The sequence below is a fragment of the Vicia villosa genome, linkage group LG6, assembly GCF_029867415.1.
Source record: "Vicia villosa cultivar HV-30 ecotype Madison, WI linkage group LG6, Vvil1.0, whole genome shotgun sequence".
Taxonomy (NCBI): domain Eukaryota; kingdom Viridiplantae; phylum Streptophyta; class Magnoliopsida; order Fabales; family Fabaceae; genus Vicia; species Vicia villosa.
In genome coordinates this window covers 19322934-19335868 of record NC_081185.1, presented here as the reverse complement: position 1 = coordinate 19335868, position 12935 = coordinate 19322934, and the positions used below count along the sequence as shown (strand labels likewise).

Below are 12935 nucleotides of genomic sequence, written 5' to 3'. Positions count from 1 at the left end.
AACTAAGTTGGTTTGTGGTTAATGTTGTTGGCCTGTATTGTATCGATTCATATCTATAATGTGTGTTGGTGAAGCGATGATTTTTGTTGGAAATTATATCTTGTATGTGTTCTGGGTTTATAAAATTGCAAGAATAGAATGAGAGTAGATTGGATGAACAGAACATAGTGGAGACGCGGGCCAAAAGAACTTGAAGATCTTCCCCACAAAGGAGACAGACGTCTCCATAATTTTCTTCCCCAACATAGGAGACCGGCGTCTCCATGGTACAAACAGGTGGAGGTGGGAACCTCCCTTCCTTAGGGGGCCCCACCTTTTTGTCTTCTCCTTTTAGATACATGCCCCTTTTTGGTTTACTGTGTTCTTAGTAACTTTTAATATAATTAGGTGGACTTTGGCATAGAAATGACACAGCTTAATATTAGATGTCAGATGAATATATATATATATATATATATATATATATATATATATATATATATATATATATATATATATATATATATATATATATATATACATATAAATATCATATGAGCAATTAGGGATAAATTGACAATGGATTCTTTAGGAGCAGAAACCAATAATTGGCATAATATATGTAACACGAAACTTTTGTTAGTAGCAGAAGTTGTAATATTGAAAGGAAATTAATAATGCATGAATGGCTTATATCAGTAAGAGTAATTTAATAGGAATACATAGTTGAGTAAATAAATGTTGCAGAAAATAAAAATATATAAAAACAGTCGCATAGATGGAAATAACAGTATAATTAGTTGCCCGGAATCGAATGAAATTCGTCGGGGAGTTTCGTATATATATATTTGGATAATGTTGGTTCGTTGTTTTGTTGAATATTATATCGATTGTGTGAATTGCAGGGACTGTTGAAGTAAGATGGTTTTGTTCCGAATTTGGACAAGTTTTGGTTGTAGGCTCAAATAGCCAAAGTGGAAAGTTGTTTGAGTTGCGATTTAAGTTGTTGTTTGAGTTACTGTTTTCTTTTGTTGTTGTTCTGATTTCGTTGTGATATTATTAATTAGATGTCGTTCATCCTGTTGCATAACATTTGCATTGTTTAAGTTGGCCTGAACTGGCACCTGATTAAGTTTGCCTTGATGGCACCCTGTTAAAGTTGTTGAAATGCCTCGATAACTTGGCATATGATCAAGTTGGGAGTTGTAATCCGATGGATCCACATGCATTTGCATAGTCGAGTTTCATGTTGAGTTGCATTTTGACGTCGTTGTTATTGCTATGTTGCTTGGTTGATTGTTGTATTGTGGTTGTTTCTGAACATGGTGAATATTGTATGATTTTATATCTAATATATCAATTATCATGCTTTTGCTTATATTTTTCGATATCTCACCCTTTATTTATTCGTTGTTGCCTTTATATTGGTAGCGTGCAGATAGCGAGGAGTAAAAACTTAGTAGCTTATTGGTGTCGTCGCTCTGATACGTAGCACTCGGGGGGGGGGGGGGGGGGGGGTTTGAATGCTTGTTTTGATTTATGTTGTTATTTCTTTTAAAGTTGAACTCAGTCGTTATTTGAGAAGTCTGTTGTTGATTTAAGTTGTTTAAAAGATTATATGTTCCTTCTGAAGTATTAATGTTGTGACACCGCTGCAGTTATTTTATTAAAGTTGAATCATTGAGACTAAATATTTGTTTAAAGTTCTTATAATTATTATGTGCTATGTATCCATTATAATTAAGTTATTTTGTCGCTGGTTTTCAAGTTGAAATGTAATACCTCAAGTTAAGTTGAAAATTTTGGCACTCTGATTTTAATATAAACGTTGGGTAGATTTGGGGTGTTACACCTAACATGTTACAGGTCTAATCCCACCCCAAACAAGGTATCATAGGTCAAGAAAAAGAGAAACCAACCTAATTAGGCAAGTAGAAGAGGCAAGTAAGCAAATAGAAGTCACAACTTCAAATGATGTCAAAGCAAGCAAGCAAATAAGAGATAAGAGGTAAACACCTAGGTCTAAACATGATTTAAGATATCTCATCACATCCTAAAAGGTTTCATGTCATCAAATATCACCTAATCAAACAAATATACATGGCAAGAAGAGACAAGACTCAAACAAGTTGTAAACAAAATAGCTCAAACTCTTAGCATGTTATTGAAAACTTATAAGACAACAACATCACATCAAATTAAACACTTAGAAATGTCAATCAAGGAATAAGGGTAATGCATATAAGGTTTTTGGCATTAAAATACTCAAAAGGAAGCAATCACCTAAGCACACTAGCATGTGAAGCTCTATGTGTCAAGTGCTAAACCAAACAAGGCATAAGGAAGTGAATTAAATTAAAAGAGATGAAACCTCATACAAGTCAGTAGTAAAGGCTTAGTGAACTTGTCATAATCATACATTCATGTTTGAGAAAGAGGCACAATGATATCATACAAGCACATAATCATTAACATCCCTAAGTGGAAATTAGTCCTCTAAGCAAGCAAGGAAAAGAGATGAAGACAGGGTAATTAAGATGGGGTAAACATGGACAAGATGTAACACCCTTCTAATACCCCGTATAAATATTTAACAATAATCAGAGTAAAACATGAAAAGGGCATTACAACTTCCATATAATTAAACAATACTCATGTCATGCCATAAAAGAGAACGTTAAACCAAAATTATTCAGATTAGCATGTTAACACAGCGGAAATATCTTTTAACATCTGAATAATGAAACAACCAAAGTCATAGACTTAAAACACCACCATAATAAAACACCCAATAAAAAGAGTTTAACAAGCAACTCTAAATAACGTCCCCAGTGTTACACGACCAGAGCATGACACGGACCCAACCGACTCTAACGAATTACTTGACGAGCTAATCCTCACCAAGTACAAAAGCTACTCCTCAATCTGAAAAATAACAACAGTAAGGGTGAGTCTCATTCACATTTAACCAATGTTATAAGATATATATAATAAAATATCAATCACATATTATTCACCCAATTACAGTTACGATCAGATTCACAACACACAATTAGTTACAACCAATACATAATCACACGTATTATAACATTGGACAATCTTCCATTCATGTTATAATAACACAAGTAGCCTAATGCAACGCAACTATATGCATGTTGTACCAAATCTGGGATAACCCATCTCACCGATCCACCATCGTCAAGGATACGGCGACACCCAGTCACTAATTCCACACAATGGGAATTAGTTACCACTGATCCACCATCGTCAAGGATCATCCACATAATGATTATGAAATGCATGTATCAACCATAACATGCTTATCATCCACATTAACCAACCAAATATCATAATCATCAACCAATACAATAATCAATAGCCACACACAGTTATGCTATTTCTCAACCATAATAAAATAAATATTTTACATCAACAATATATGTATAACAAACACCAATTACAACCACAACATCATAACAGGTAAAACATTCATTAATGTACCTGTACGCATAAACCACCACAACCAAATAAAATCGAGTGTTTTAAAAATAATTTCGAATCACGACCCAAAACACTATTTTATTATGTAAATCATTTGATTAGCTTTACTATGCTCGAAACGGCACCAAAATCTGATTTACGGTTTAAAAGTTAGGAGTTTTCAAAGTTAAGTAAAATTTAGAAAAAGTACGTGGAACCCGGTTCCTCCCTACATGGGAACCGGTTCCTGAAATCCTTCAGAAACTCCTCTCTGGTTTTTACTACTAGGAATCGGGTTGTACCTACATGGGAACCGATTCCTACTGAACAGAAATCCTTCGCTTCTGGTTTTCACTACGGGAACCCGGTTCCTCCCACCTGGGAACCGATTCCTGACGCTGATGTAGCAGAAAAACCCCATTTTTCCAACACCATAGAAAACCGAATCTACACCAATTCGCCCACAAATGTATTATAACACCAAACAGCAACCACAAACACAAATTAACACATTTATAACACATTTCAACCATCCAATTAACACCATACATGATCAATACAACATTATTAATCAAGTCTCCCAAAACCTAACATTCTACAACCTAAGCATAACTCAATTGACATAAACAACATGTTCAATTCCATCCTACTATCTATAATCCCATAATAGAAGATAAATGGAAGAGTCCCCCCTTACCTGAAGGTTGATTCTTCGCTCTTCCCCTTTTTGCACTTCTCTGCTTCTCTTCTCTTTCACATTCAAACTTTTCTCTTCTCCTTGGTTCTATTCCTCTTTTCTCACAATCCTCTTTTTTGTGAAAATTAAAATAAAAACATTTTAATTAGTAATAGAGCCTACCAATTCACCCCCCCTCTTTACTAATCACAGCTTAAGCCCATTTGCTTAATTTCTCAATAATTCCAAATAATTCCTATAATTCAATTAAATTAATTTAAATTAAATTACGAAAATACGGAAATCAAACATGAGGGGTTAGACGCTTCGACATAGCATATTCAAACATGAAAGGTTCATAAGCATCATAGAAGTCTCACACATAACATAATTTAAGATAGGGACATAAGGTAGCAAACTAAACCCTAAAGCATCCTTCTAATGGAACATTCACATCAAGTTAAGTAAAGGGGAAGAGGGAACTTGGAAATAAGGTATCCAACCACACAAGTCAAAAGCAAATTACATATAATATCAATTACACAAGTATCATAAGCATCAATAAGAAATAGCATGAGAAGCTCAAGGAAAGGCACCAAAGATAGGCAAGAATACATGACAAGTTTCACACAAGTGTATCAACACTCAGAGAGGTATGTAAAGACCTATAAAATTAGGTGAAAGAGTATCTACCACATGGTATCTCAATCAAGAATAAGAAGGAAGAACAAACTCTAAATGGTTGCACAAGTGCACCTCTAAACAATTCAACCTTGCAAGTATTCATCAACACAAATAGGCATGCATTTGATCAAACGAAAACCACACTTGAGAGACCTCAAAAATAGCTTAGAAAATATCAAAACATCATGAATTCAGCCACTAACAAGTGCTCTAAGTGTGCCTAAAAGTGTACATTAAAATTCCTCCAAGCAAACTTCCAATATCAAGCATAGATGCCAATCATTGATCATGCAAATTAAGCATCAAAAGGCAATCAAACATGAAACAAAAATAAATGATCAAGACATCAAATGAGTATTCAAAACCCTATATACATGTGCCTAAATGTGTGCAAAAATTAGGATCAATAATCTATTGGAAACATCAAGAATCAAACCCTAAGTTGCAAACTAGGTCACACAAAGCACATTTCATGGTTAATTCCAAATAAAATAGAAAAAAATAAATGCAAAATGAAAATAAAATTCCTAGGAAATTAAATAAGACATCAAAGTATTTACATGACTTATTTGGGAATTTTTGGAGTAAAAGAAGTATTAAAATAAAATTACACTAGTACAAAAATGTTAATTTACACCTGTTTTTTATTAAATTTACACCCATTATTTTTAATAAAAATCGGGTGTATATCCACCGGGTGAGAAATGTCTAACGAATTTACACCCTTTTAAAACGGGTGTAAATACGTTCTAGTTTACACCCTATTTTAATTAAAATCGGGTGTAAATACGTTCTTAATTACTCCCCATTTTAAAAATATCGGGTGTAAATACGTTCTACGTTACACCCTATTTTAACAAAAATCGGGTGTAATTAGGCGTAATTACGTTTTTAATTACACCCTGTTTTAATAAAAATCGGGTGTAAATACGTTATTAATTACACCCTATTTTAATAAAAATCGGGTGTAATTACGTTCTTAATTACATCCAGTTTTAATAAAAATCGGGTGTAAATATGTTCTTAATTACACCCCATTTTTATAAAAATCGGATATAGATATGTTCTTAATTACACCCTAGTTTTATAAAAATCGGGTGTAAATACGTCATTTATGAATGAACAATTATATTATATTTAAATCTATTTACACCCTATTTCATATACACCATTTAGTTATATTTCATTTTCAGTCATAATATTGCAAATACTATAAAATCATACACATAAAAATCATATTTTAACTAAGTCAAAATATTTTTAATATTAACCAAAAAGTATACAAAATCATGTACAGTCATAATATTTCAAGTACTATAAAATCATACACATAAAAATTATATTTTAACTAAGTCATAACACTTTCTTCATATATAAGTTTTCTTCTTTGATTTTTGTTTTGGCAACATTTCTATGTCTTTATCCTCTTCAAAATCGCAATTATTCTTCCCTGCGAATGGCATCTCTATTCTTCCTGCGGCCAAACTTTGTTAGTATACCTATGACTACCAAAGGCCTTCCTTCTCTTAGAGTAAGTCCCATTGCTCTCACTAAAGCCCTTTGAAACAAAACCCTCTTGTTTAGAAGCATCAAGTTCCACCTTAAGTGCATCAAGCTTCTTATGTTGTTCCTTAAATAACACATAATCAAACAGTATACACAAAAGAAGTTAAGAAGCTTACAAACACTATATCGAATCATCAAAAAAATCAAACGGCAATCACTATTTTTCTGTCAATTCCTGTAACATGTAAATTTAACTCACCTGCAGGCTATGATCTTCATTGTATCATCCACTGATATAGCAGATTTTCCCTAGAATGAAAATCTCTCGGTTAATTAAGCCAGAACAAAAATTTGAAAGGCATGTCCAAGTCCTATTAAGTCAAACCCTGCGCGCGTGTGAGTGCCCCTCACAGAGTGATCTCGATAAATCACAATACTAAAAGATCCTTCTGAAGTAGTTCTAACAGTTTAAGTCCTCAATAAAAACACGCACGCGATCAAATAAATCAGATGAAATTGAAATGCAATTAATTACATAAATAATAAAAAATCCAGATCCTTAACTTCATTTGGCAGCGATGATTCATGCGAAAATGATTAATAGCAACGAGAATCGATAAAACAGTAACTGAAATCGCAGTGGCGAAATCGATAGAACTGTTCGAGTGAGTGAGCAATAAGTGGAGGTTACTGACCTGGCCGGTGATTCTATCGAGTTCTTTGATGAGATAAACATGATTCTGTGCGTCCTGCCACAGCCTGATAAAGGAAAATTAAGATTGAATACAAGAACAATAGGAATAAGGAAGGAATTGCGAGGATAGATACATGTGGAGTAATGTGGTTAAAGTTACAAAACAACGTTGAGCATGCACACAACTAGATACCTGAGAACATCACAATTGAATTAACAACAAAAGCAAAAACAATGTTGCACAAAAACTATAATAATGGCCTTATTCAGTTAACCAAGATAAATGAACAAAGATGAGGAAACGTAAATGCAGAAAACGAAGATAAATGATCAAACAAGAGATGCAGAAACGAAGATAAATGCAGTAACGTAAATAGCTTATGGTATATTGGAATTCAGTTTTATAATGTTTTGGACCAGAAAGTTCAATGCACCATTTTTTAATAAATTTCATACAAGAGATGAAAGTTGCAGAAGAATGCATAAAGTGAATGCAAATTATATTATGATGGACCACTAGTTTAGGAGAAAATTACCTTCAGAACAGAAAGATATGCATCTGAAAGGCCAGTGTATTTTCCCACCATAGCAATTTTAACCTGTGGGACACGGTACAGTTGTGAGCTCAAACAGTGGTGGATATTTGAAGAGCCCGACATATCCTTTCACATTTAGACGATACATTTGAGATGTTTGAGACTTACAGTTTCATGACATTTGTCACAAATCTTTGTCCTAACAGTCCACTCCTTCAAATTGAGTTCTGCAGCAATACTGCAATAGAAAGGCTATTAGTTCAACAAAAGAAACTTAAATTAAATGTATAATATAACTACGAACACATTTTCAGAACAACAATGGATGGAAATTTTTACTTCAAATCGTGAATCAGAATATCTATATTATGAATCAGGGATCAAACCTTATTATGAATTGTAGATACATTACCAATAAAATTATGACATTTTAAAGCTAAAACAAATGACATAGCAAAATTATATGTTGATATATCATATATAAACATCAAAATAATTCAAGATTCAAGTCAAAAATCAAACGAAAAAGTGGCTATCTATACAAAGTGGACAAGAAAAAAGCGGTTGACAACACTTAGTTTAGGTCGTGATTCACTAGAGATTAGAGAATGAATCAAAATTCATTATATAGGAATTTCAGATGAGAGGCATATCCAAAATAGATACACACTAGAAATTCACATATGTTCATTGAGATACGATTCACATGTATCACATGATATTAATAACCATGAGAGGGAGTTCTAAACAAATACAAAAAAGAATGAGTTTTGTCAGACGAACCCCGGCAGGTTTAATGCTTTCAGGATCGACTCATGCGCCTTCTGGTCCTATCGTGATACAAAATAAATCCAAACGAAAAAAAGCAGAATCTTACACAAATCAAACCACTCAACGAAAAGCATGCAATTCAAGTATTTAACTTCACAAATTCTCTTACCTAAACCACAAAATGTTATATATATTATGATTTTTATATAATAAAATTAATGAAAGTTTATCGTAAGAACTCACTTTTCATGAATCTCTAACTTGTGTGCGACACATCTAAAACCGTAAAGTTAATGAATTAGAAAAAATTAATTACTACAAGAGTAATTACATGCATTATAACCTGAATACGAGCAGTAGAAGGGGCATGTTCCATCATAGGTTCCTCTACGTGATACTGCAAATTCGAAAAGCTGAAAGTGGGAGAAAAGTATATTAGTTTTCATATTCCCTCATGAAACCAAAATACTATTCTTGTAAGAAGATACATAAATAGACAAATGACAAATTGAAATCATGAGCAGTGTAGTGTCTATTTTGGAGATTATGAGGAAATTATGTATCTAATGAGAAAACTTGCAGATAACATTCTTTGAATTGTATCAACCATAACCAATCTTTGAATGGTTCAACCTAAATTGTGCAAATTCTATGACAGTAAAAAGCCCCCTCTAAAACCATAATTCGTAAACACTTTCAACCGGCCTCTAAGTTTATAACACACCAGTTCAACCTGATGAACGAAGAAGAGGACGAGAGGCAAGGACTGTGAGCGTTATGGATCGTGTAATGCAGAGCGAGTGTTTAAGCTGTAGATCAAGTGCTGCACAACGAGTAGCCAACTAAGAGCTGAAATAACAAGCAAAAAGTAAGTCAGTTTTTTCCTTTCAACAAATATCAAAAAATTAGTTCATGCTTCCATTATTTTCTATACAAAACAATCTATTGAAATTTTGACATTTGAGAAAACATATTTTTGCTTAGAATCCTCATAGAATCATGTAACATTTCCCCTTTTGATACATGGAATTGTTACAAGAACATCTAATTATACTCTTATACATGATAGCTGAATGAAATAAATAGAGGAATCAATTCATTTACATACATACATACCTAACAAAAATCAATTCATTTACCAAATCATTGTTGTGTTCAAGAACCTTATCATACTCATTCCTCAAGTGATCTAGGTCAAGTACTATGGAAGGAAAGTATAACTAGCAAGCCCAAGAAAGTAATAGTTCTAAGGCTTAGCATAAATATACATTGAGGGTAAGACATTTCTTAGCATGCAATTAATGAAGCAAGGTCTAAACTTCTCCAAATTTATTCGAAAAGCAAAGATGAAACATACAAAAAAAGAGATTAAAAATATTAGAGCAAGAGTATATTTGATAGAAGAACATGCCAAACTTGACGAGCCCCTGTTTTGATGTGTTTATATGCGGCTATTGCCAAACTTGACGAGCTGCAGTAGCCATTAAGCCATTTACAAAACATCTAAAACGTGTAGACCAACAAAAGGTATAGAATTATGTTTACTTTTCAGCTAGCATTGATGATGACTGTTGCTCCTCAAGCCGTTTCTTGGATGCTTGCTGGACATAGTTGGGAACTGAGGGATTTATCTAACAATGATGATAATGTCGGAAGTGATTGTCCTAATGCGGAAGACAGTCTTGAAAATGTAGATGGCTGAAAAAGTCGCTTTGGAATGTGTTGTGCCACTAGGGAACGCACATAACTCAGTGACTTCACAATAGCCTCAGAAGCAAATTTAGATATGGACAAAAAAGATGTATGTTTGAGTGATGTTGATGCACAAGATTATTGGTTCAAAGATCTTGACCATGGTCGATTCAGGGAATTAAATAAAGTATTTGGTCCAAGAATATATAAGCGCTTATAACAACAGTCCACACAACAACATTACTCTCACGCATTTCATCAAACACTTTATAAGCATCTTCAATACAACCCTTTAGAGTACAGATCAATCAACGAAGTAGCCACAAATGAATTCAACTTAAAACAACACTTCGCAGCACAATAATGAACTTCTTGACCTTCTACAAATCCTTTCGACTTCGCACACAACTCAATGATCATCGGAAACGTGAAGCAATTTGGCATTTCCGCCGGCACAGTGCAGTTTCTAGAACAAAACGACGGTGTCGCCATGAAGTTCGCTTTGGGGGTATTTGGTTGGGGAATTTGATCAAACGGCTTCAGCTTTGTTGTCGTCATTGTTAAATGAGCGATGGTTTCCTCTCAAACTTCTTCAGCTTCGTTATCCATGGTTAACTGCGATGGTGAACTGTGAAATGAGCGAAGAGTTTCCGTGAAAAGGGTTTAGGTGAAATGCGATGAATCTGGGTTTAGAACATTGTTCGATGAATCCGAATTATTTTATTCATCTAATAAATTTAATTCATCTATTAATTTATTAACTTATTAATAATGTATAAATTATTTGTTAATATATTAATATTAAATATTTTGAATTATAAAATTAAATAATTTTTGTTAGTTTATATAAATTTACACCCGTTTTTTAAATTAAAGGGAGTAATTGAGATTTGATGATAATAATATTTTTAATTTAAATCCGTTTTTAAAAAATAGGGTGTATATTGTCACTTTGATAATATTTAAAATGACACTTTATTTACAAAACTGCCACCGTGTTTCTCATTTACACCCATTTTTTTAGTTTAAAGGGAGTAATTGAGATTTGGTTATAATAATATTTTTAATTTAAACCCGTTTTTAGAAAATAGGGTGTATATTGTCACTTGATAATACTTAAAATGACACTTTATTTACAAAACTGCCACCGTATTTTTCATTTACACCCGTTTTTAATATATCGGGTGTAAATTTTAAAATTATATTGTTCATTTTGCACTAGTGTTATTATTGAACAAGTAAACAAAAGAAAGAAAAAATCAAAAAAAAAAAAAAGAAAAGAAAAAGGTCTTGAACTAGCATTTAGTTAAAAAAAGAATCTATAATATAAGAAAAGTTGTTCTAGAAATGACAAAAATACGCTTTAGTTACCTTAGCTTAAATTAATAATTTGGGGGCAAAAATATCTTTTTTTGGTTTTCTTCAATTCACTTTTCACTATTCACTTTTCACTTTTTACTTTTCACTTTTTACTTTTTAAATTTTTGAATTTAAATTATTTTTTCCCCCACTTTTCCATTTCTCTTTTTTGTTTATATAAAAGTAGAAAATAAAAACATAGAGTTATAATTCAACAATAATAATTTTTTTTTTAAATCTATGCTAATAACAATACATCAATATAAATAATTCAATATGAAAACAAATTATAACTAATTCAATATTAAAAAATTATGCTTAACATATTTTATATATATATATATATATATATATATATATATATATATATATATATATATATATATATATATATATATATATATTTAATAAAAAGATTATTATGATCATTTTAAATGACTGTTAATTTAAATTTAAAATAGTATTTAATTTTTAAAAATTAAATTTAGTTATTGAATATTAATAACGAAAAAAGACAATTTGTAATAATTTTAATTTTTAGATACAATTTTTTTTAAGAAAATAATAATAATTTTAGTTGAAAAAAATTATTATAATTAAAATGAATTTAAAAATAGAGTTTAATGGTAGTACACTTTCAGTGTAAAAAAAAATTACACATACATCCAATTAGAACATTTTAAAGTGCCAAATCATAAAAGTATTTTAAAATTTACATTGTTACTTGGCGCTTTACATGGTCGTCATTGGTTGATAGTGTAAAAAAAAATTTACACCGTCAGTGCATATGTTACAAATAAATATTACAAAAAATATTTGTTCTTGATGTCATTTCACAAATATATGTTATAAATGTAAATATGAGAAATATATATATATATATATATATATATATATATATATATATATATATATATATATATATATATATATATATATATATATATATATATATATATATATATATATATATATATATATATATATATGGGAAAAGTGTATTACTTATTCAATTGTAGCATACTACTATTTATTATAGTCAAATTATATTGATTCAGATATTTTTGTAAATGATACATAAACAAAAAAATATTTGTATATGGGAAAAAATCTGATCTAAATAATTTTATATACGAAAAATTGAATTTATGATCCAAAATTTTTTTTATTCAAAAAGGTATACGGGAAAAAAACTATTATTGATCTAAATATTTTTTTGTAAACAATTCTAAACAAAAATAATATTTGTATATGTGAAAAATCTATTAATGATTTAATATTTTTATATATGAAAAATGATATTTTTGATCCAAAAAATTTTTATTCAAAAAAGGTATATGGGAAAAAACTATTATTGATCTAAATATTTTTATGTAAACAATTCTAAAAAAAAATAATATTTGTATATGGGAAAAATCTATTAATGATTTAATATTTTTATATATGAAAAATGATATTTTTGATCCAAAAAATTTTTAATCAAAAAAGGTATATGGGAAAAAACTATTATTGATCTAAATATTTTTACATATGAAAATGATATTTATGATCCAAAAAA

The 12935-nt window shown here is 30.8% G+C and overlaps 1 long non-coding RNA gene across 3 annotated transcripts; it reads right to left on the bottom strand.

Moving 5' to 3' along the window:
* Nucleotides 1-6583: 6583 nt before the first annotated feature.
* On the bottom strand, nt 6584-10718 carry LOC131611309 (uncharacterized). Of its 3 annotated transcripts, none has more exons than XR_009286847.1 (7): nt 9872-10718; nt 9051-9175; nt 8670-8739; nt 7724-7793; nt 7556-7618; nt 7021-7084; nt 6584-6634 (listed from the first exon to the last, which is right to left on the bottom strand). It is a non-coding gene; the product is annotated as an uncharacterized LOC131611309 (long non-coding RNA). The 3 variants fall into 3 exon arrangements; XR_009286848.1 differs by having other exon boundaries at nt 9060-9175; XR_009286846.1 differs by having other exon boundaries at nt 7724-9175.
* Nucleotides 10719-12935: the final 2217 nt, after the last annotated feature.